The sequence below is a fragment of the Tyto alba genome, unplaced genomic scaffold (assembly GCF_018691265.1).
Source record: "Tyto alba isolate M040663 unplaced genomic scaffold, T.alba_DEE_v4.0 Super-Scaffold_47, whole genome shotgun sequence".
NCBI lineage: Eukaryota > Metazoa > Chordata > Aves > Strigiformes > Tytonidae > Tyto > Tyto alba.
Genome location: NW_024881323.1, coordinates 25,551,664 through 25,572,563, shown reverse-complemented (window position 1 = coordinate 25,572,563; position 20,900 = coordinate 25,551,664). Strand labels below are relative to the sequence as shown.

At 45.3% G+C, this 20,900-nt stretch overlaps 1 pseudogene; it reads right to left on the bottom strand.

Annotated features, from left to right (window-relative positions):
• Positions 1–1,775: 1,775 nt before the first annotated feature.
• On the bottom strand, positions 1,776–19,170 carry LOC122154769 (annotated as a pseudogene).
• Positions 19,171–20,900: the final 1,730 nt, after the last annotated feature.

Sequence of the window (20,900 nt, the reverse complement as noted above, 5' to 3'; positions counted from 1 at the left end):
GCTGAAGTGTCCTTGACATTCCTCAGGTATCAGCAGCTGCGAGCAGCTGCAAGCAAACCCTAGTGAGGCCCAGCATCAGCAGCTAGAGCAGGCTCTGATCGTACAATTGCTCGGTGGGCTCAGGACCCTTGTCTCTGAGCCATTCTCCAACACTCGACTACAGATAGGGATTTCATTTCCACATTGGTACGGCAAGCGAGATGGGAAGGAATGAGTTTCCACAGAAACACGTTCACAAACGGCATCCCTGCGTCGTTCCTGCTGGCACACAGCGGGGGAGGCTGGTTTGGGAGGACAAAGCACTTTCTGAAGGGGAAGGAACACAGGAGTAAATCGCAAGCAGCCCTCAGTAACCAGGGCAGTACTCTCACAGACAGACGGCCCTGCTGCACGGGCGTGAAGCTTTCTGCTTCCAGCAGTGCTCGAATCCGCTGGACAACCAGCGCAGGATGCTGATGGAGTGGGAGCATCCAGCAGCTACAAAAGCTGTACTGCATGGCTGAAAACTTGGCCTCTGCTGTAGCGGAGAGGCGCGGCACTGTAAAGCTTCTGTACCCTATGAAGCTGTATAGAAGGCGGCATTAATTTTCCTTACCGAGGTGCTGGAAAGACTTTCTCATGCATACCCATCTGTAAATCCAGCTGTACTACCTCAACTTTGTTTCCCACAGTATTTTAGAGGATCCACTCTGTCTTGTACCGGAAGCTGCTCCAGAGTCACGGTTCCCATTTTTCCGATTTGAGAGTAACCCAGCCTTTTAAAGTACCGCCTGGAAAGGTCTTGGAAAGAAGTGACACTTTGCGCTAATCCCACCTGGCACTGCTTGTACTTTTCCCAATGCTGGGTGGCTTTGAAGAGCTCTTTGCACACAACGGGCACCGGGCCTCTGTTTGCAGCGCAGCCGATCGTCCAACAGCTCTTCCCGAGCCGGCCTGCCCGTACGCCAGCAGAGCAGCGTTATAACCTTGCCAGGCGTTCTCCAGCGCTCCTTGGGCCAGATCACACAACACCTCGCTCTAAACAACGATCGAGTGCATCCTCTTCACAGATGAGCAAGCAAACGCATACACAAGCACTGCTGCCCGGGACGCGTGCCCCCACTAACAGGTTGAATCAAGATTTGCAAACGTGCTTGAAAGTAATACCGAGTTCCGGGATGACGGGAGCGTAGGCAAAAGCTAGGTAAGGCTTCCAACCAGTAAACCGACCCGTGCCAGTCACCTGCAGTACGCTTACATGAACGTTAATAATGGGAGATAAACTAAATGAGCAGTCTACGACCGTGTATTAGCTACAACTGCTTGTAGTTGGTTCTTTGAGTAAAATCTTACCTGGCCTGCATAGCTGTTGGATCCGGCTGAGACGAGCATACCGTTCTCGCCCTTTCGGAAGCCACTACGAGACCACTAGGCTAGATGAAACGTAAAGGCCTTCCAGCGCCCTGGATTCTGAGGGCCACATATGCTTGTGCTGTTGGTGCTCACAGAAATCACACACTACTTCCCTGCACCCTTCTCTGTGTACTGAAAATACGGTTGTAGCACCAAAAGGCAAGCGATCGGTCACCCAGCGATAGCTCCTGCTTTTGTCTGCATTTAAGCCAAGTTGAACAGCAAGGCACACCACAGCAAGGACTGCTGTGGGATAAGCCTGCTCTTAAACTATGCCAGGGGATACACAGCCAAGGAGGAAGCGACCTGAACCAACGGACACGTCGGTAACTGTAACTTGCATTTTTCCCTCTCCCTCGCATACTGGTCATCCACACGGCAGAGGGCTTTGAAAAACACATTTTATTTTAGGAACGGCTTGAATTCAACAGGAACCACAGAACATTTATCTCCAAGCACATCCAAGAGACTCGTTACCTGGACTACTTTGCCGAGAAAAAAAAAAGCATTCCTGGATTGGAAACCTGCAAGTTTTGCACAGAAGACAAAAGTACCAACAAAATAAGAAAAAACTGCTACCTTCTTACTTGAGAGTCTACAATTTCATAGTATTTTCAGATTGGCCTAGACTAAGAGGTGAAAAGCACTGCCTATCAACTCATGAGAAAACACGGGCTGGCTGCTGCCTGTAGCTTGTTTTTTCGCCACCAGAAATCAACAGCTAAGCTATTTGCGATTCGGCACATGGGAACAGATGAAAAACCGCCAGGTGATTTTGCATCGTGATACTCCAAAGTAGTTTGGTCTGAACGGGCAGAGAAGTTGCTGTTTTCTTTGCTGACATCCATTTTCTCCAAACCATCTCCAGGTATGCTTTTTGAAAACGCTTCCACTTCAGCACGATCCTCCTCAGGATTGCTCAGAGTAAGCACAGTTGCCTTATCTCTAGTCTCAGACGATGCATCCTCCGCCATTCCATGATGATGCTCCCATGAATCCCCAGGCAGTGCTATATCATCGTTGGTTACCTTTATTAAAATACAAAAAAAAAAGCCAACAAAACCTCACAGTCAATAACATGCAGGTGGTTTTTGTAAAGGGAAGACAAAAACCCCCCCAACATATACTGATATTTGTGTCCCTAGTGTCCCAAAAACCACACTGCAACTCTGCCTCAGGGAGAGGACGAGGTACGGCTGGTGGCTCTGCAGCTCTAGCACTAGAACAAACAGGGAAAGGTAACTGACTTTCACTCCCCTGAAGTCCAAACATACCGGAATTCAGGTTTATTTGACCATCGCCCCTGAAGGAAAATCATCTGACAACCACCAGCCTCTTTTCCGCTCGTTACAATTCCGCCCGATGTTAAGAAGGAAAGGCAGAAACGAAGCAGACACTGGGCAGGAAGCGGTCAAAGATCCCTGTTTGGCCACATAACCAAGTGTCTCAAAAGCAGTACACCGAGAGCTTGGTGGCAACCACAGTTCTAGTTTCAGCTGTCTTAAATTCTTGAAAACACATTTACCATCGTGTCAGTATAGGTCTTGGCCTAAATAAGATTATCATAGCCGAAAAACTCTCTCTCCAAATATTACTTTGGATGAACTGATTACAAAAAAGCCAATCAAAGTTTATTCAGGTACACCTTCCTTCCAGAATACTAACATAATCCAAATGGATTTTTCGCTATTCCTCTCCACACACGTAGCTCAAAACTGAACTTTGTGAAAAGGCTGCTTACCTATCATATCGTGAGGAAAAGGTTTTCTGCTCATTTCCTGCCCATGCTGCTCCAATTCTGGATAACACATTACTCATGAAAGTTGCTATGATATCCAGATATCCTGAATTGGCTGGTTTTCTTGCTCTTGATACTGGCTTTGGTCTCGCAACTGTAAAGCACAAGGGAAAACCTATCAGCCTTGTGTTATCAAAGTGAGCGTTTCTTGACCGCTGTATTCCCCGCGCTAAAAATTACCTCCTCTTAAGGCCGACGAAGGCAAATGGTAAGGCCTGGCTCTCTCTGCAGCCAGCTGCCTTTGAACTCTAGGAAGGATCTTCCGATATGGGCGTAATTCAGACTTTCTGGCACATGCCCCCTCTCTGAAGCGAGGATGGCGATCATTCTGATGAATAAAAAGCGTAAAGCAGTTAACTAATTACAGCGAGTGCACTGCACAGAACAGCAGCAAGTCATTCATGAAGTTACGGACGACGTGCCGGCTGTACTGGAGCTGGCAGCAGTAATTGTTTACCACAGCCCACTTCCTTGGGAGCAGGTGATCATGTCTGGTGCAGCCAGCTGATGTTTGCAACAGCTCGCATCCCAGTGAGACCCCCCCGTCGTCAGCTGCTGCACTGAGCCCAACGCTCGGAGACACCGACGGGGGCCACGGGGGGTCTGAGGCAAAGATGCTTTGTGTTGCGCATGACCAGCACGGCCTGCACGCTTCCTTGCGCGTATCTGTGGCACAGAATTTATAGACGGGTCTCTAGAGACAGGCCTATCAGGGCTGTTCCCCGTCAAACTCCCTAGTTTGGATCTAAGAGTACTATCACTTCTGCTGACTAAAGCCAACACCTGCAGCTCAGTGCAACTCGCAAATAATGGGAACATCAGGTTACCACGTCTTGTAGCCTCTACAGCCCTGTCAGGCAAGATGGATGTATTTCCCCCTTGATTCCCTCATAGGCAGACACCTGACCCAAACTGGGTGGCTGGACATCAGCTGGCCTGGGAGACAGACAGCCAGCTGCAAGACACCTCTTGCAGCTATCATGAATGGCTTCACGTATTAAAGGACCAGATTTCTTCAAAAAATTCAAGGTCTGAAACGTCAATCAAAAACTACAGATTAAGACAGCAGTATTATTCAGTCACTAAGGGTCTGGCTAACCACTAAGAGAAATAGGATAATTGTTCACTTAGACTCTCGGGAAGCTCACATCAGCAATATGCTTTGCGTTAGCAATCCGAGTAAGCATTACTACGTAGAGTCGTAAGGACGGCAGCCAAACTAGCAGTTACAGTTTCTAAAAAAAATCCTGTAAAACAAAATATTGGCCCTTGCAATGCTTAAGTATTTTCTCCCTTCTCTGTCAAAACACGGGCCTTTCTTTTTCCCTGAACACTGACACAAATTACTTTCTGTACAAGCTAAAACTAACACACAACTTCAAATCACGCTTTGCATGAGCCTTTATAAGCCTCTCTGTGCAGAGGCTGATTTATGTTGGCAATACGTAGTGAGCTGAAACTTAATTCAAAATTATTTGCCACAAGCTGTGCCCTGGCTTGGAAGTTAGAATTTGGCCAGGGTCGGGAAAAAAAAAAAAAAAATTTCTTCTCAAATACTTCTCAAACACAGTTTTTCACTTTCTCCATTCTGTCCTCCTTTTTCAAGCAGACCAGGGATCAAAACCCTAACTCAAGACTACACAGGCAGTGCGACTGAAGGGTAATAGAGAAGAAACAGCTTTCTTCTTAGGAACGCTTTTGTTCTTGCTCCTAGAGCAACGTTGTATTCCCTTCTAGACGTTCAGTCTCGGATCGCGCTTCATCAGGAGGCAGTGCTCACTTTACAGTTCCAAGAGCAGACTGAAAACATTCTCATTTGCATAAAACTGGCAGGGTACAACTGCAATTATGCGTGTGGTGGGCAGGACGAGCATAAACCCATCTCTGACAGTGAAAGCAGTGCAGGAGAAAACTTGGAAAAGGTCCATCTCTTCACATTCTCAATAAAGATTCGGTAAATGATCACCTCCTTCTGGAAGCTGGTGCAAGTCATATGGACAACTCCGGAGTTCAGCAAGCACGTACCATCTGCAGAAACAACCAACATTTGACAAGCTTCCATACGCTCACAGTTACGTTATGACCAGTTTACAGTTTTTAAACAGCAGTATCTGGAAAGACAGATCTCAGTGCCCATCTTCCTCACCAGATCACTTACAGACTTTTTAAAAAAATAATTACTGCGTCTAGAACTTTCATCTCTAGCGCAATCGAGGTGCTGTGCTTTGAGCTTCAGTTCAAAGTCATTTCATTTTATAACCATCACCTCTTCGCAGGCTCTATCATAAAAGCACCAAACCCCAAAACTCAGCACACTCTCGGATGTGTTTCACAATTTTAAATCCCACCTTAGTGCAACGTAATTTGAGTTGGGTTTGTGGGAGCTGGGGGTTTGGGGGTTTGGGTTTGGTTTTCGAGTGACAGAGAACAAGAGAACTATTTCATGTCATCTGACCTCAGTTTGAGCTTATCACTATAAAAAGCAGTGAAATACCTACCAAAATTATAGGAGCTTGGATTAAAAAACTGATCAGGTGGTGGATAGGAAGGAGGCACTCCGCGACAGAGACTCTGCTCACGTACTCGAATATCCAAAACGAGGCTTGGAGAAGTCATACTTAGTCCAGTATCCAGTGACCACAGCGCAAAATAGGGGCAGTCGTGAAGGAGTTCTTCCGGCCTTAAAGAAAACAAGTGCATAAGCTAAATGCCAACTTTCAGATGAATTATCTGGGGGGACACTGAAAAGAAGCTAAGAAAAATCTACCTCAGTGAATCTGGCATTTGAGCGTGATACCAGCGGTTAATGTCAAATACACCCAAGTAAGTAGATGGCTTTCCCTCACCATACGTATTCACTTGCCAGCTGAAGACTGATACACTGGTCTCAGGAGATATTACTGTAAAAGACAAGACGTTGTTTCTTATTTGTAGAAAACATGCCGTATCCGATATTTTTAAAGCACCGCTTCCTAGTTTGGTTTAATTCTGTTCTACCACTCATGCAAAAACAACACTGACTAAGAATAAGAAAAACAATTCACGGAGTAGCAAACACCTCTGTGACAGGTTCCAGGCATCCTGCCCCTTTTTCTTGTTCGGATTGTATCCGTTCCAAGCCAAATCAGATACATAATTAGTAGCTTATTAAGTTTGCCACGCATTAAGAGTTGAACAAGACATTTAGCTAGATGAACAGCTGAGCAAAAAAAAAATATGCTAGGAACACAGACACTGCTTCTTTTAGAAAGCACACAAATAGTCATCGTATACACTTGTATCACTTAGCCAGCATTACTAATTTCCAGCTTTGTCTCAACCACACATTTTCAGAACAGCTCCTCTCCTGCATGTCCGCACCGAAAGAACACAATTATCACACAAAACAAATACAGAAACAAAAGTTACAGGTATTTTTTCCATGCCTCATACTTCAGAAAAAGGAGGCAGAAAGGGGTTTTTTTGTTGCCGTTTGGGTTTTTTTTGGTTTTCTTGGGGGTGTTGGGGGAGTGGTGTTCTTTTTTGTTTCCAACAGGTTTTTAGAAGGCACTCCTCTCAGAAACATGGCACAAGTGGAGAAAATCCAAAGGTGCTTTGATTAGATTTTGACACACCGTTGCTCGAGGATGGCATCACAAAAGACACGGAAGTTGCCGCTTCAGGACTAAGTCAAAGACAATCAGCAGAAATAGCCTAGAAAGGTCATGCAAGTGTCTTTGTGACACCAGACAGAAGTCAAGGCCCGTAAGAAGCGGGGGAAGGTGACTAACGCAGTCAAAACAAACGGCTATGCAAGTTATCACTGCAGCAGGCTCGAAGATATGGTCAGAGCGTAACTGGATTTGTAAACCCAGAGAGGTATATTTAATTACTGCAAGATAATGAAAGACACCATAAGAGTTTTAACTGTGTACATGGTCAAGGAAAGCTACCGCTGCATCCTGGATCCTGCTCTCCCTATCACCTGGGAGCAGGAGTAACAGTCCATCACCTCCTGACAGACTAGTACCTCTGTACCTGGCAAGTGGCCGAGGGAGGGCAATAACAGCACTGCGCATCCAGCAAGTTCTGGGCCTGCGCAACTGGTGGAAAACACCCAAATAGCTCATCACGGGAGCTGGGCCAGAGTGGAAAAGTCCCTAACGAAAGTCAGTTATCCTGGAGCCCATAAACAGTGACCCCAGGTGAGACCCTCTGAGCTCTTCTCCTGGATCGCAGTGGGCCTGTGACCAGCATCTCCCCTGAGTTGGGACGCCTCTCAGCTATCAACTCCTCGAGGCACCGTCTGCTGTCGAAGCCAATGATGGGCTGGGCAAAGTCGCCCCCCTCGGGTCTCAGTTATTGGCTGTTGAGGAATGATGATGCTTTGCAAGTATTTGCTCTAAGCTTGAGAAGAGGGAAATTTTAACCGTAGGCTAGCTTTTCTTCACCCGCCTCTCTACTTATCTATGTGTTTGGGTATACACAGCTGTTTTTACGAGTGTGGGTACATACATATTTCACTGGATCCAAATATTTTTGTCTGTCTGTGTGTTTGTACATCTTGTGTTTATGAATAAACATATGTACTTAGATAGATAGATACGTAGATAGATCGATAGACAGACAGACAGATAGACAGACAGATAGGTATACGGATAGAGAGAGAGAGATAGAGAGAGAGATAGAGAGATGGAGAGATAGATTTAGGATACCACACAGTAAGTCATTGCGATTCTTGTCATTTTTGAATCTGTACAGTTAAGTCACTATTTTAATCATAACGTATTTTACTGAATTATTTTGTAAATCATTCAGGTGGTTAATGATTAAGTGCTGCTACTCATTAATAAATCTCAATTTGCTGCCAAACTATTACCATGTTAGTATACCCATCCATGACACCTGGGAGAAGAGACCAACCCCGACCCTGCTCCCACCTCCTTTCAAGTAGCTGTAGAGAGCGACAAGCTCTCCCCTCAGCCTCCTTTTCTCCTGGCTAAACAACCCCTGCTCCCTCAGTCGCTCCTCCTAAGACTTGTTCTCCAGAACCTTCAACTTCAAGGTGCGGCCTCACCGGGGCTGCGTACCGGGGGACGGTCACTGCCCCAGTCCTGCTGGCCACACTATTGCTGATACAAGCCAGGATGCTCTTGGCCGCCTTGGCCACCTGGGCACACCTCTGGCTCACATTCAGCCGGCTGCCGACCGACCCCCAGGTCCTTTCCCGCTGGGCAGCTCTCCAGCCACTCTGCCCCAAGCCTGTAGCGTTGCGTGGGGTTGTTGTGACCCAAGTGCACTCGATCCCCTCATCCAGATCGCTGATACAGATCTTAAACAGAACTGGCCCCAATGCTGAGGCCTGGGGAACACCACTTGTGAGTGGCCGCCAGCTGGGTGCAGATACAGACATAGGTGTGAACAGGGAAAAAAAAAATATTCAGATCACATTCCTAAGCAACGCAGAGAATGATCTTCTTTTTCCAAGAAGACAGCTGGAGGAATAAAATGACTGACAAACGTTGCAGAGATGGCCCTACTATACAGTGCTATAGCATGTCAGCAAGCACAAAATAAACCCCAATTTCCCCCTTAAGGAAGTCCCACAAAACTCAAGCAACCCTTTTGTCTATTTAAATAAGCCCAACAAGCTCGTCTCTACAGATACTCAAGACTTTCTGACTTTCTGTGGGTACAGAACAACATTCACTGCTTAGATTCCCAAACTACTTTTTTAGAATAACCAAGCACGGACATCAGAACAAACCTTCATTAACGCTATCCTCTCCGTCAACCGGCTTGGGAAATTTTTCTACAGTCTGGCAGCTCAGAAATTTGGTATTGCCGGTCGGCCCTCTCCAGGGAAAGACTCCACACGTGAGATCTAAACTGAACCTTTCGTCACAGTATTCCAAACCCTGGGGAAAAAAGGAGAGACAAAAGGTCACTTTGGCGATATGAAAGAATCTATGTACCAGAATGTAACATAATATGCACCTTATACTGTGTATTTCCCATGAGCTTCTTTCTGATGGCAAACAGAAACAACATCTGGCACGCAAGAGAATCAAGCGTCAAATCCTAAGGGGTATCTTTGGCTGTAAAGGCTTTGCACATTTTCAAAATTTAGCATTCCCCTATCATTATTCGGTTCTAATCATGTTTTGCAGAAATCCTTGCAACACCAGGGTTTCTTTACAAACCGGAGGACAGATCTACAAAGAGGTATCTGAAATCAGGCGATACATACGCATGCAAAGCTCTTTGCTCTTGATTACAGGACTGAGGATGTTAGAGAAGTCTTGGCACTACAGCAGCTGAAGCTCTGTCAAGAGGTGTTATCTACTGGCACACCACCAGAGCGAAAACACATCCCTCTGTAGTAGCTGTGAGGACTTCTTACCGAGTAACCGTCTCCTTTCAAACCACATAAGCTTTTACCAGCTCCTCCTCTAATCTTGTCACACTAATGGGTGAAATATCCCCCGGTTCCTTCATCAAGCACGGCCACCAGCAAAAGGGGAAGCAGAGAGGATGTGGGAGGCACGCGGCCAAGGCGTTTAGGATCATGAATTACTACAGAGCCAGCAAACTACTTTGAGATATACCGAAACCCCAGCAGGATTGTGCTGAACCTCTGATACCACCTTTTCCTAGGGAAGCATTAATTGAAATACTGTCTTTCCAAATACAGAATTTGTTCAGGCTGTCTACCATGCAACACATCATTGTGTGTATTGACAAATAGCAGCTCTACAATTTAAAACAAAAACAAAAACAAAAACAAAAAAACAACTCACCAACACCCCCTCCCACCTAACACACAAAATACTACCACCAAGGAAAAACCAACACAACAATCAATTGTACCACACTCTACCGAAGTTTCCTAAACTTTCAGAGCTCTAAAATGAACTGGTACGACACAGTACACTCCCATAGGATTTGATATGATACCTAAATCACCTAATCTGAGAAGAGACAAACCTCCTCTTAACCGTTCTAGGAAATACTACTAATAAGTATCAAGGCTGGCTTTAAAAAAAAAAAAAAAAAAGGGTCTTTCATTACTGAAAAGAAAAATGCTGAATTATGCTCTGAAGCACGCACAGTTCATTCTATTTTATCAAGTAACTTCTGCAATAACAGACACCACCAGACACGTGCAGAGTAGAGAAGCCAAAACCACCTCTTTGAAAAACTAGCATGAAGCCCAAGCAACCGATCCCGTTTTCATTACAGAAGGAACGATCACTAAAACCAGTTTATAATAAATGATGTTGTCCAGAATGAGAAGTCCATCATTCCAAAAGACCGTTGCATCAGATAAAGTCCTCAAACTCCATAAGCCTTTTGGAGATTAATTTGAACGGCTATCAATTTCCTCTCTTATTCATCTATGAACAGCCACAGAGTTGGGGCAGAGGGGAAGGGAAAGAAGATACCAGTTCCTGCCTGAGACACCTTCTGAAGCAAACCACTGTATTTTACATTTTCCACTGGGGCAAGCAAATCTAAGCTGAGCAACTCCGCTGTATGGAAGGTGTTAAGTAATTACTTTGTGGACCAGTAAACTACAAGGACAGTTTTCAAACGAGATGCGCTGGTCAGACTCGGATATGAAAGCAGAGCCTCTATACTCTGTCCAGCCGCAGGCACTGTGTAGGACAAGGGCCAAGATGTGCTGCATGGCCACGCCTGGGGGCACTAGATTTACCAACTCCCGAGATGGCATAAAAATGATCTTTGTAAGCATAACTTCAACATTCCGTTACATTAATTGCTTGAGCACAGGCTTAAACCAGCCCTGAAGGCAGTGGAGACACAACTCTGATGCTTATTTACAAAACTACAGTGCCACATGTTCCAAAACTCCTATTTGTGACTTTTTACCATGGTAAGAAGTCAGTTGCACTGTCTCATAGCCTCAAGTCTGATTCCTGGAAAGTAAAGCACTGCTGTAGTAGACACAAGTCTTTCAACTTCCTCTGAATTCTATTCAATGAACGAGGGTCAACGCTAGCTTCCTCTTTGTTTACTCAAACTTGGCCTGGCAATCGGGAACAACTCTTACACTTTCTGCCATGGAAGATGGACAAGGATCTTGACTCAGCCAGTCATATAGGCAGAGAGCCATGTGGTACTGACCAATCTCTGACTACAAGGAAGTATTCTGAGACTGAAAGTGTCCACCGTCGAGCACAGGGCCTGGCTTAATGCATCTTTGGGGTTTGGGGAGGGGGGCTTGGGAGTTGTTTTGGGGGGCAGTAGGTATCATCAGGTCTCAGTACGAAGCTACACGGCTCATCTGGAAGCGAGCTGAAGAACCCATCTTTTCTCCCCGGAGGCTCCAGCTGTTTAGTTCCTTCTTCAACTCCCTCCCGAGATTGGTTCCTGTTTCAATCTTCCACAGCACTCAGCACAGGGAAGCAGAGGGAGTAAAATATCTCAAACCCAGAGACTGGTGCCTGACACCTGCTGGAAGCCTGTGAATGTACTACTGATTGGACAGTCTGCAGAGGGTCAGGAAGTCTTACAGTAATTACACCACAGCTTTCTCAGGTCACAAACACAACAACATTATTCAATCCTTTGGTGTGCTTTTTTAAAAACGGTGCCAAGCAGAATTTCTAGTAGACCCATTCTTAAAGGCTGCTGAAGGACCTCAGCTCTCTGAGGTGAAATCTGGTGCTACTCACATCTTCAGTTAAGAAGAATTTTATTTGGAAAAGCTGCTGCCTCTTCGGGAGTTGCATGTATATGGGCTCTTTGCAGACGAATCTAGTTGGAACACACGACACTGCAGTGTGAAGTTGTATGACTTGTTCTCAAGAAGTACGGACAAAGGCCACGCCCAAGAAGACTCGGCAAAACATTTTTTTTTTAGTCAGCTCTGAGTTTTGACGGCAAGTATTAGCCCAGCCAACTCAACTGCTACTCACGAAGAGGAAATTACTGTTTTCAGCTTTTGACATACGTGCACGTCTTACCTCGTACATGACCTGTCCTGATGCCAGGCGTTTTCTCTCATGAAATAGTAACTGCAACAGATGTAAACTCACAGCGTCACCTTCACTGAAAAAGGTACAAATTATGACATGTGATTACAAAGCTGCTTTATAGTCCTTGTCATCACCTCATCAGAGCTAGACCAAAGCCTTCTTAATAGCATGCTCTTGCTGAAAAGAAAAACCCACTGCCCAAAACATGACAACCGGTCACATTTAGCGGCTAAAACACAAAGGAGGAAATGCTGGCACTAACAGCTTTGGGGACAAATGCCAACCATGCAGTCTGAAAGCTTTAATATGCTGTATGGACTAACGTTTCTTGGAAACGGTTCTTCACCGTGAAGCGTTCTCCAGCAAAACTGCTTTACAGTCACACCCAAAAAGATTGACACTCTCTGGACAGCTGGGCTGATCAAGTAGCTTGCTGATGCTGAAAGAGAGAGGTCTTTCTTTCTCCCCTCCCCTCCCCTCCCCACCAAACTTCCCGTCCCTCTCTTGCATACGCTGCACCCTTCCACCTTCTGATCTGATTCATTAGCCCGGCAGGAAACCATCGCCCTCTCTGCTCAACAGTGAGCGTTTTGTGCCAGGTGAGCTGAACCGGCTCGTGAAGGCTCCAGAGGCTGCTGAAGCTGGCACGAGGTGACAGGCAATACTGTCACCTCCCTCCTTCCGGGGCAGCAGGCTGCGGTAGCGGCACGTTTAGTGTTCCAGGTCTGCAGCCTCGGCTCCTTTCAGCGGCAGTTTCATACCACGGTGCGAATATCAAAGAAATCATGAAGCAGTCATCAAGAAACAAAGCAAGCGTTTAAGAAAGCGAGCACAACAATACAGCCGCTGTTGCTTTGCCTCCTTTCGGGAGGCAGGAACCAGTAGGTCCCTCTTCACTTCTGCTAAATCCTGACAAGGTTGCATTATAAGCTTAACGGCTTCCGTACCTGAGAGAATCGTCTGCACAGCTGAACAAACGAAACATATATGCACGTATATATCAACTGTATGCGGACAAATATTGAAAAAAAAATAATAATCAGTGGCTTATAGTAAGTGTTTATTCACCTTTCTTGGGTAGACTGAACAGCCCACAAGTAGCAACAGTTGCGAGGATCCTTTTCAGGCTCTTGAAAAGTGACAGCATAGACAGGAATCCTTCCTCCTGCAAGCTGAGAGTGGTCCCTACAGGTTTAAAGAAATTTAAAAGAAAAAGAAAAGAAAAGAAATTAAGAGGTGATCCTACTGGCCCTAACAGTTTGTAGAGGGCTAGAAGCATCTCCTGAGAAAAGAGCACCTTCTGTGCTTATCCTCAAAGTACAGAGGTCATAATTCCCTCTCAAACAAGTGAGTCAAGGAAGCAACTACTTTTTATGCAACTGTCAAAGGGTGAGGAAATTACTGTCCATCCAATGGAACAGCCTGGGTTTATGCCCTTCTCTGCCTGAGGGGGAGGAACACAGACGATTACTGCAGCTGCCAGGCAAATGACTGTTCTGGCTGCTGTAGCCTACTTCAAGATTGAACTTAAAACGCAGCGTATCTTCTGAACAAATGTAAACCAGTGCCAAACAGAAGTAGTTCCTCGTTTCTTTACTTGGACTACGTAAAGCCCCTTTCTTCCAGACTTCTGAACCTTATCTGTACCTTCACAGTCGCTTCTTGCCGTCTAATTATCCCTCCACTGTCTATTTAGGCATCCAACAGTTTCCGGAGAGGCACTGCAGATTTGCTGAAGTGAATCCCTACCCGAATTTGGACAAATATTTCGAGCGAGATTGCTCTCTGGCAGATTTAAAATCATCTCTTAATTTTTCTATTCCTCGTGAGTTCACATGTCCCTTATTCTCATCTCCAAGTGTTCCACGCAAACTCTCATTCACGTGCATTGCTGCCTCAGAATGGCTCACTCCCCTGTTTCGGTCGAGGCTGACACGTAAGAAAGAATATGTTTTCAGGCACAGACCAGCTATTGATTCTTCATGTCTCACTAGTATCATCCGGGACACTTTAAAGAATATCACCACCAAAATCACACTAGCAACATAATTATGCCTTTCAATGCATGCCCTAATTGCAGTAACTTCTTCAGAAAAAGCATTTCTAAGATCTGTTTCATCGAAATACACACATTTCCTGGTTTCACCAAATGCCACCGAAAGAAGAAACTGTCTGATAAAAATCAGCTCTATCACGTCCTAACTGCTTGCCATAACCCAAAGAAGCACGCTTTCCACAATGCCTCAATCCACAGGCACAGTAAGGAAAACAATCCCGGTCCACTGGGGAGAAGGCGGTCCGCTCGGGCCTTGTGTGACTTCACAGCTCTGTCAGAAGAGGATTTCTGAGCATTCTTCCAAGATTACATGCAAAATTTCAGTCCCGGAAACAGTTCTCTTGTAATTAACGTCCTTCCTTAGGCAAAACATGGAGACCGGTGCACCGCCAGGCACAGCCAAGTGTAAAGGCCTACTTACTCCCTCTTCAACGTTTTCATGTTCCACAGTGACAGGTAGCCATCGGAAAAACCCACGACGAGATGATTGCTTCTGCTTATGTAGCTCAGGGTTGATACTGCTGTTCCCGAAGGATTTTGTAATTGAAAACAGAGATGTCTCCCTTCTCTGGCCACAGTTTTTCTTCTCTTTGGAACTCCCACAGGAATTCCACTGGCAACTTCCAGATCTACACACACAAAACCACACAAGGAATAATGTGTTATGCCATTCACGTTGCATTTTCAACACTGACGTGACTACACGGGTAACCTAATTCTACCAGCCCAGGCAAAATACCCATTTATGCAACGCTTCTTTTGCTACTGCCGTCTTCTGTGTATTCAGAGAACATAAGAACTCTCCGATCGGACGGGTATTCTCCCTCGTATGGCAAAACCAGGTAAAAGCGTAACCTTCAGCGACAAATTCGGCTTGGACTTTGGAAATCAGGAGTTGGGGCTTCACGGTGAAGCTATCTGAAGTGCCATCAACTCCCAAAGCCACTGCTGTATTAGCTGGAACAGCGTATGCCATCTGAATACACCAACCGGAGATCTCATTCACCCACATGCATGAATTTTGGAAAGTCGGATTTGTTTCAAAAAGCAAGCTTAAGATCTGCCCCAAGTCAGCTAAGAGAAGCAGAACAACGTTCCCAAGAAATAGGGCACCTCCGGCACAACTTCCTGCCAGGCAGCTGCACCGACTCAGACGGTGAAATCCCTACAGCTCACCGGCAAGAATCACGGGGACATGGGGATCGTGGTGGGAGGGGGGCGTTTACAGCATTAGCGGGAGCACTGGGCCACTCCCATTTTTCATCAGTTCAGGACTAGGTGATGTCAAACTGCCACCTGTAATCAGCACTCATCAATGTCTGCACACGAGTATCTGCAAAGTGGCACGCATACTGTTTGTTAAAAAGACACCAGGTTTCTTCCTTTTAAATTCAAGTTTAAAAAGCGCACGCTTACCCGATGCTTCTCTTTCATTCTGACTGCAAGATAAATTATCCAAGCAAAGGTCAACCAGAAGTAGGTGGCCAACATCTGTAGCCACTGCTGCCACGCCAAAGAGCCATTGCAGGCTCGGATGTAGGTGCCGAGCGCTCGCACTGGTGATGCCTCCGTGATTAGTTATGAGCTCTACAGCAGTTACCTACAGGGAGAGTGCAAGTCAGTATTTAAGCTGCTTGACAAGCTAAACGGAAATCATTCGAAGGTGAAACCAGAATTAGCACATCAGAAACAAGAAGGTAAATACAGGATCATTAGGCTTACAGACAATATCCAATTTTATCAAGAAAAAAATAATAATAAAATAAAGCCCTCTACAAACACCTGGTACTTCTTCCCATTCACTAGATCTCCCGCAGTTACTTAACGGAATTACCTTCCGCTCACATGGCGCATTCTGTTATTACAGCTCACCAACCTCCCTTTGCTACCTGGAAATAATTAAGTCTAAGAAAACACAGAAAATCAGACGTATGCAAGAAACTTGACCGTAATTAAGGGACCGAAGGAAGACAGACAAAACTAAATCGCCTTCTCCCACTGCTCACAGCCCATCGGCACTGGGACACCGGCTACGCCTCCTTTGCCAAACAGGTATTACGATAAATCATGGCTGTAAGTCACACGAGGCAGCGGTCAAGTCGCATGGTAGACGCACCATCTGCATGGGAATTACACATTTTTACACAGTGTTCAAGGGAGATACTGGCTCAGTAAAATTTACGCTCGTCCTCATGGAGGGTAAAGGTAACAACCAGATAAACTAAAAAGTTTTCCATGCACACCAGCACTTTTGTGAATGGGAACAAAAATTTGAAAGGCCAGACTAAAACAGCAGCAAAAAGAACAGCAGCTTGTGGGATAAAAAGCTAACTCCAACTACGGAAGAAGCCTACAGACCAGGAACATTTGTCAAAATACCGTTCAATAGTTCTGAAACATGCAACCATTATAAACCAATTTTAGATAATTAATGCCTTACATTCAGATTCGCTTTTCCAAGAATCCCATTCAAATAATACTCCACTGACACTCTGAGTTTTCTGCTGTGCTTCACGTGTATATCCAGAGGGCAGTGAGAGATGCTCACACACACACACACAGAATTACACCAATATTCTGTCCTTGAGAGTTTGTTTTTTTAATTCTCTGAGTGACTACACACCTACTCTTACTCCAGAAGGCAGTTATACGGTCACTATAAATACCCTGTATTAAAACACTAAGGGCTTCACACCTTGGACCACAGTTACTCTAAGCTAGTGTTAAACTCTACAGCTTAGCTGTCCACAGAAGATATACCCACGTGGAAAAGAGTCCAGAAACAAAGGTGCTCATTAAAGCCTTAAAACAGTAACGACTGTTAGTACTGTGGAAAGTGATGTTAAGAACAGATCTGCATTTTACGTTTAAAGATCATCAGCGTGAAGACCAGAGAAACATTCCAGCAGACTCAAAACGCGTATGACGTAACTTATAATTTGGAAGTACGAGTTACCGAAGAAATTCAAAACCTATGGACCGTGGCCAAGTACAAGTTTTATCTACTTGGTTTTGCTTACCCTTACTCCCACACTCACAACTTCAAAGCTAACAGTCCAACTGGCAATACCTCTGCCCTGTCTATGCCCGTCTGCCTCATCTAGTCGCAAAAAGATAGGAAGCAAAATGAAAGCAACAGACCAAACATGCTTATAATCCAGAGCACTAGGGTGTAAGAGCAAACACTCAAATAAGCTGTGACTTTATTCCGAAATCCACAACCTTCATCACACAACAGCCAACTTTTCCCCCACAACGTTTCTTCACATTTTCTCCTGAGGCATTTCTTCGTGCTATAGAAAAACTCCCTAATACAACCGAGAACTACATTCGACCTCAAGTCACTTCTGTAGACACAGAGGCGGTAGGTGACATGGTCCTTCTTAACCTTTCCTTCTCCTATTCCCAGTTCACTTAGATTTAACAAATAAAACTATAAAAAGCAATGTCATTTTCCACAAATGTCATTTGCTTACTGATTATATGCTGATGTCAGCACACAGCATGCCCTTCCGTCTGAAACTCCGGGATTTCTCAAGGTGATAGGCAAACTAACACAGTGGAGCGGCAACCCAACTCCTATCTTCTGAAATTACCACAGTACAAATGCTTACTACTAGTAATCACACTGTAGCATTACAAACAAACAAGCAAAATGCCACCCGTGTTCTAGCAAGTCAAGCCAAATCACTTTACGGAAAGCTGGGTAAGAAAGAAGTATTTACTTGTTGCAGATTCTGGGAGGATAAAACCAGAATGCACCTTGATGTTCAATTAACTTACGCTGATTCTTGTTTGCATTAAGACAATGAGACTAGGGGTCATCACATCATTTGAGCCCAGGGCTTATACAAGACAGAAAAAATTGGCAACATCACAACACTGTATCCCTCCACACAAACACAATTTCAATAATCAGAGGTTCAAGGGCCACACACGGAAAGTTGATCTTTCAACAGTCTGTCAGATAACTTACTAAAGGCTCTTTTTCTAACCTAAGGCAACAGAAAGAATCTGTTCTGCTCTGAAGTCACCGGCTTGCTTGTCTGAGACTCATGGGACTGGGTCTAAGTCATTTACAGCACAACTACAGACCTCTGAGATATGTTAAAGACAGTATTTCTGACAGAATAAACCATTCAGGAAATGTATGCTACAGAGACTTTAAAGACTGGGGGGGTTTCCCTTTTCACTCTGCCCCAAAAAGCATAGTTTTCAATGCCCTTTTTTGTGGAAGCGGAGAGTTAGGTAACTATGTGCTCTGCAGTAAAACCACAAAACTTACCTTACGATCAGTCAACTCCAAAGATAATGGTACCGTTAGGCCCAGGATCAAGGCTGCCTTGACTGGATACTCTGAAGCGACAGAATGCTAACGCAATACAGAAAAAATACCTCCTGCAAAGAGACGCTCCAAAGCTTTTCCGGAAACAGGATCGTGCAGCACCTAACAACATAAAAGCTTCGTTTCTCCAATTAAAAAGCACGTACCCTTCCTGGAAGAGCCACGCCTTTAACCACTCTTGATATTCCAAGGTCGTACAGACAGAGAACGCTTCCCTCTGCTTCTTCCAAGCCAACCAGCAGCCCAGTTCTCTTCTGCCAGGTCCTTTACCACACGCACAGTGGGAGGCTGTTTATTTGCTCCCTGGAAACGGTACGCAGAGAGCCGCGCTCCTGTCACAGAGCTCACCGCCTGGAGTTGAGGACCACACGCCTGCCACGCCAGGCCATGGCTCCCTGGAAGAGAAACGCAAGAGGACTTAAGCAAAGGTCCAGCAGAAGACTGAAAACTGCCGAGAAGTCACAGTCACCGCCCTTTCCTTCAGTAAAAGTACCGAGCAGAGGAAGACCAACCCGCCCGATTCCGGTCAAGTAGTTAAAGCCACCCGTTGAAATCCTCAAGGAATGTATCTGAAAATTAACACCTTTGTATTTTGCATTTGTACTTGTCACTCCCGCACTGAAGAGTTCTGATTGTTTGGGATAAAGATTACGAGATATTGATCTCTAGTCTGTTTACCATATTCAGCTAGGTTTTGCTAGAATCCTCTAAATACATAGGGGAATACAAGTCCTAAAGCCTACTTTGAGTAGAGCAAATCTAAACCAATTCGTTTCTAGTGTATTCATTTTACTTGCCACATGCCTACTTTGGGCAGGGATTTAGACTTCAGCAAGAATTTATCTTAAAATGGGCACCACATGAGTAAACTCAAACTGTTACACGTGCTGAGCACAGGAAGAATTTAACACGTGCTGTTTCACTGAACTTCCTCAAACTCAAAGCAAGGAGTAACTCAACTCAACCACTGCACTTCCAGTCAGGCAGGTGGACTCTAGCTGGTCTAAACAGAAGCCCAGGCATCCGGGCAGGCACCCAGCTCTACTTTCAGATCACCTAGAAAGTCAATGACCTAATCTGCTCAGCCACTTTCAGCAACTCTCACTGGGTACTCATCTGCGTCCTGTCAGATTCTTGGGAAATACGGATGCAGCGCTCAACAGCCTTCTCCCCCTCCTTCTGTTTTTATTCACACTAGAAAAGTAAAACCAGGGGGGTTTGCCTCTGTAACATTTCGGCATGTGACGGTCACAGAGATTGAGCTGGTACAAATCAATACGGCCCCAAACAACACTATTACTTTTTGGAAAACTGCCTCTTACTGAATTAGAATTTGAGGAGGGCCACCGACCCAGCAACGCTTACGGAAATTGTTCTGATGGCACAAGATGGGTGCAGGCTGCTGTAGTTTCAAAGCTGAGCTACACTAACGTTTTAATATGAACACGTTTAATAGTTAAAACATCCTTTCTGTTCTCGGCAAACCCGACGCATCTTAACAGCACCAACCTGACACAGTTGCTACGGTGCCCCGGTGCTTCAGGTAACCTCCAGGCAATAACATCTTTGCACCAAGACCAAATTTAAAGGAAAATGCTCACCTCCAGAAAACTTCCCGCTCAGCACAGAATCTAGGGTTGTCTCATCTTCCCCAAGTGCCTGAACAGTCACCTCGGGAAACTGCAGCAGACTGCTCGTTACCCGAGCCATCAGGTCTCGCACTCTTCACTGTAAAGAAAAAAAAAAAAAAAATGACCCACGTCAGCCCTAACTATTTTTGAGATTGACACAAGTTCCATCGGGATGCAGCGAATCATCTCCTGTACATCACCTGTAGTTCTTTCCCTTAAAAAAGCGGCACTCGGGACAGTTTTCAATCTCACAGCAGAGCAAAGCGAGAATCCTTTCCCTTCTCTGATGCCTGTGGGATCACAAACAAAAAGTGACACAGACGTATGGACAAGATAAATAACAGGAAAAAACCCAATACCCTGAGTTCACGTCTGCTCACATAGGCTAATAAGATGCGAGCTGAGAAAAATCGTATTTCACATTGCAAGCAATACAGACTTCCACAGTTCATCATTCAGAAAGTAGTTTCCCATACACTTACGATGGAAACAGAACACAGCACTTTAAAACACTGATATTTTCCTGTTCTGAGATCCTCGTATTCCTTATTCCAGTCCCTTCCTTCCTACTGCCTGCCCTCATCACATCCCTGCAGTCTACTACAGAAATTTCTAGGCCCTTCAGACGGTGTCCACACTTCTACAGGTGCTCCACAAGGAGTTCGTATTTCACTATGTCAAAACAGAGGTGCTGGTG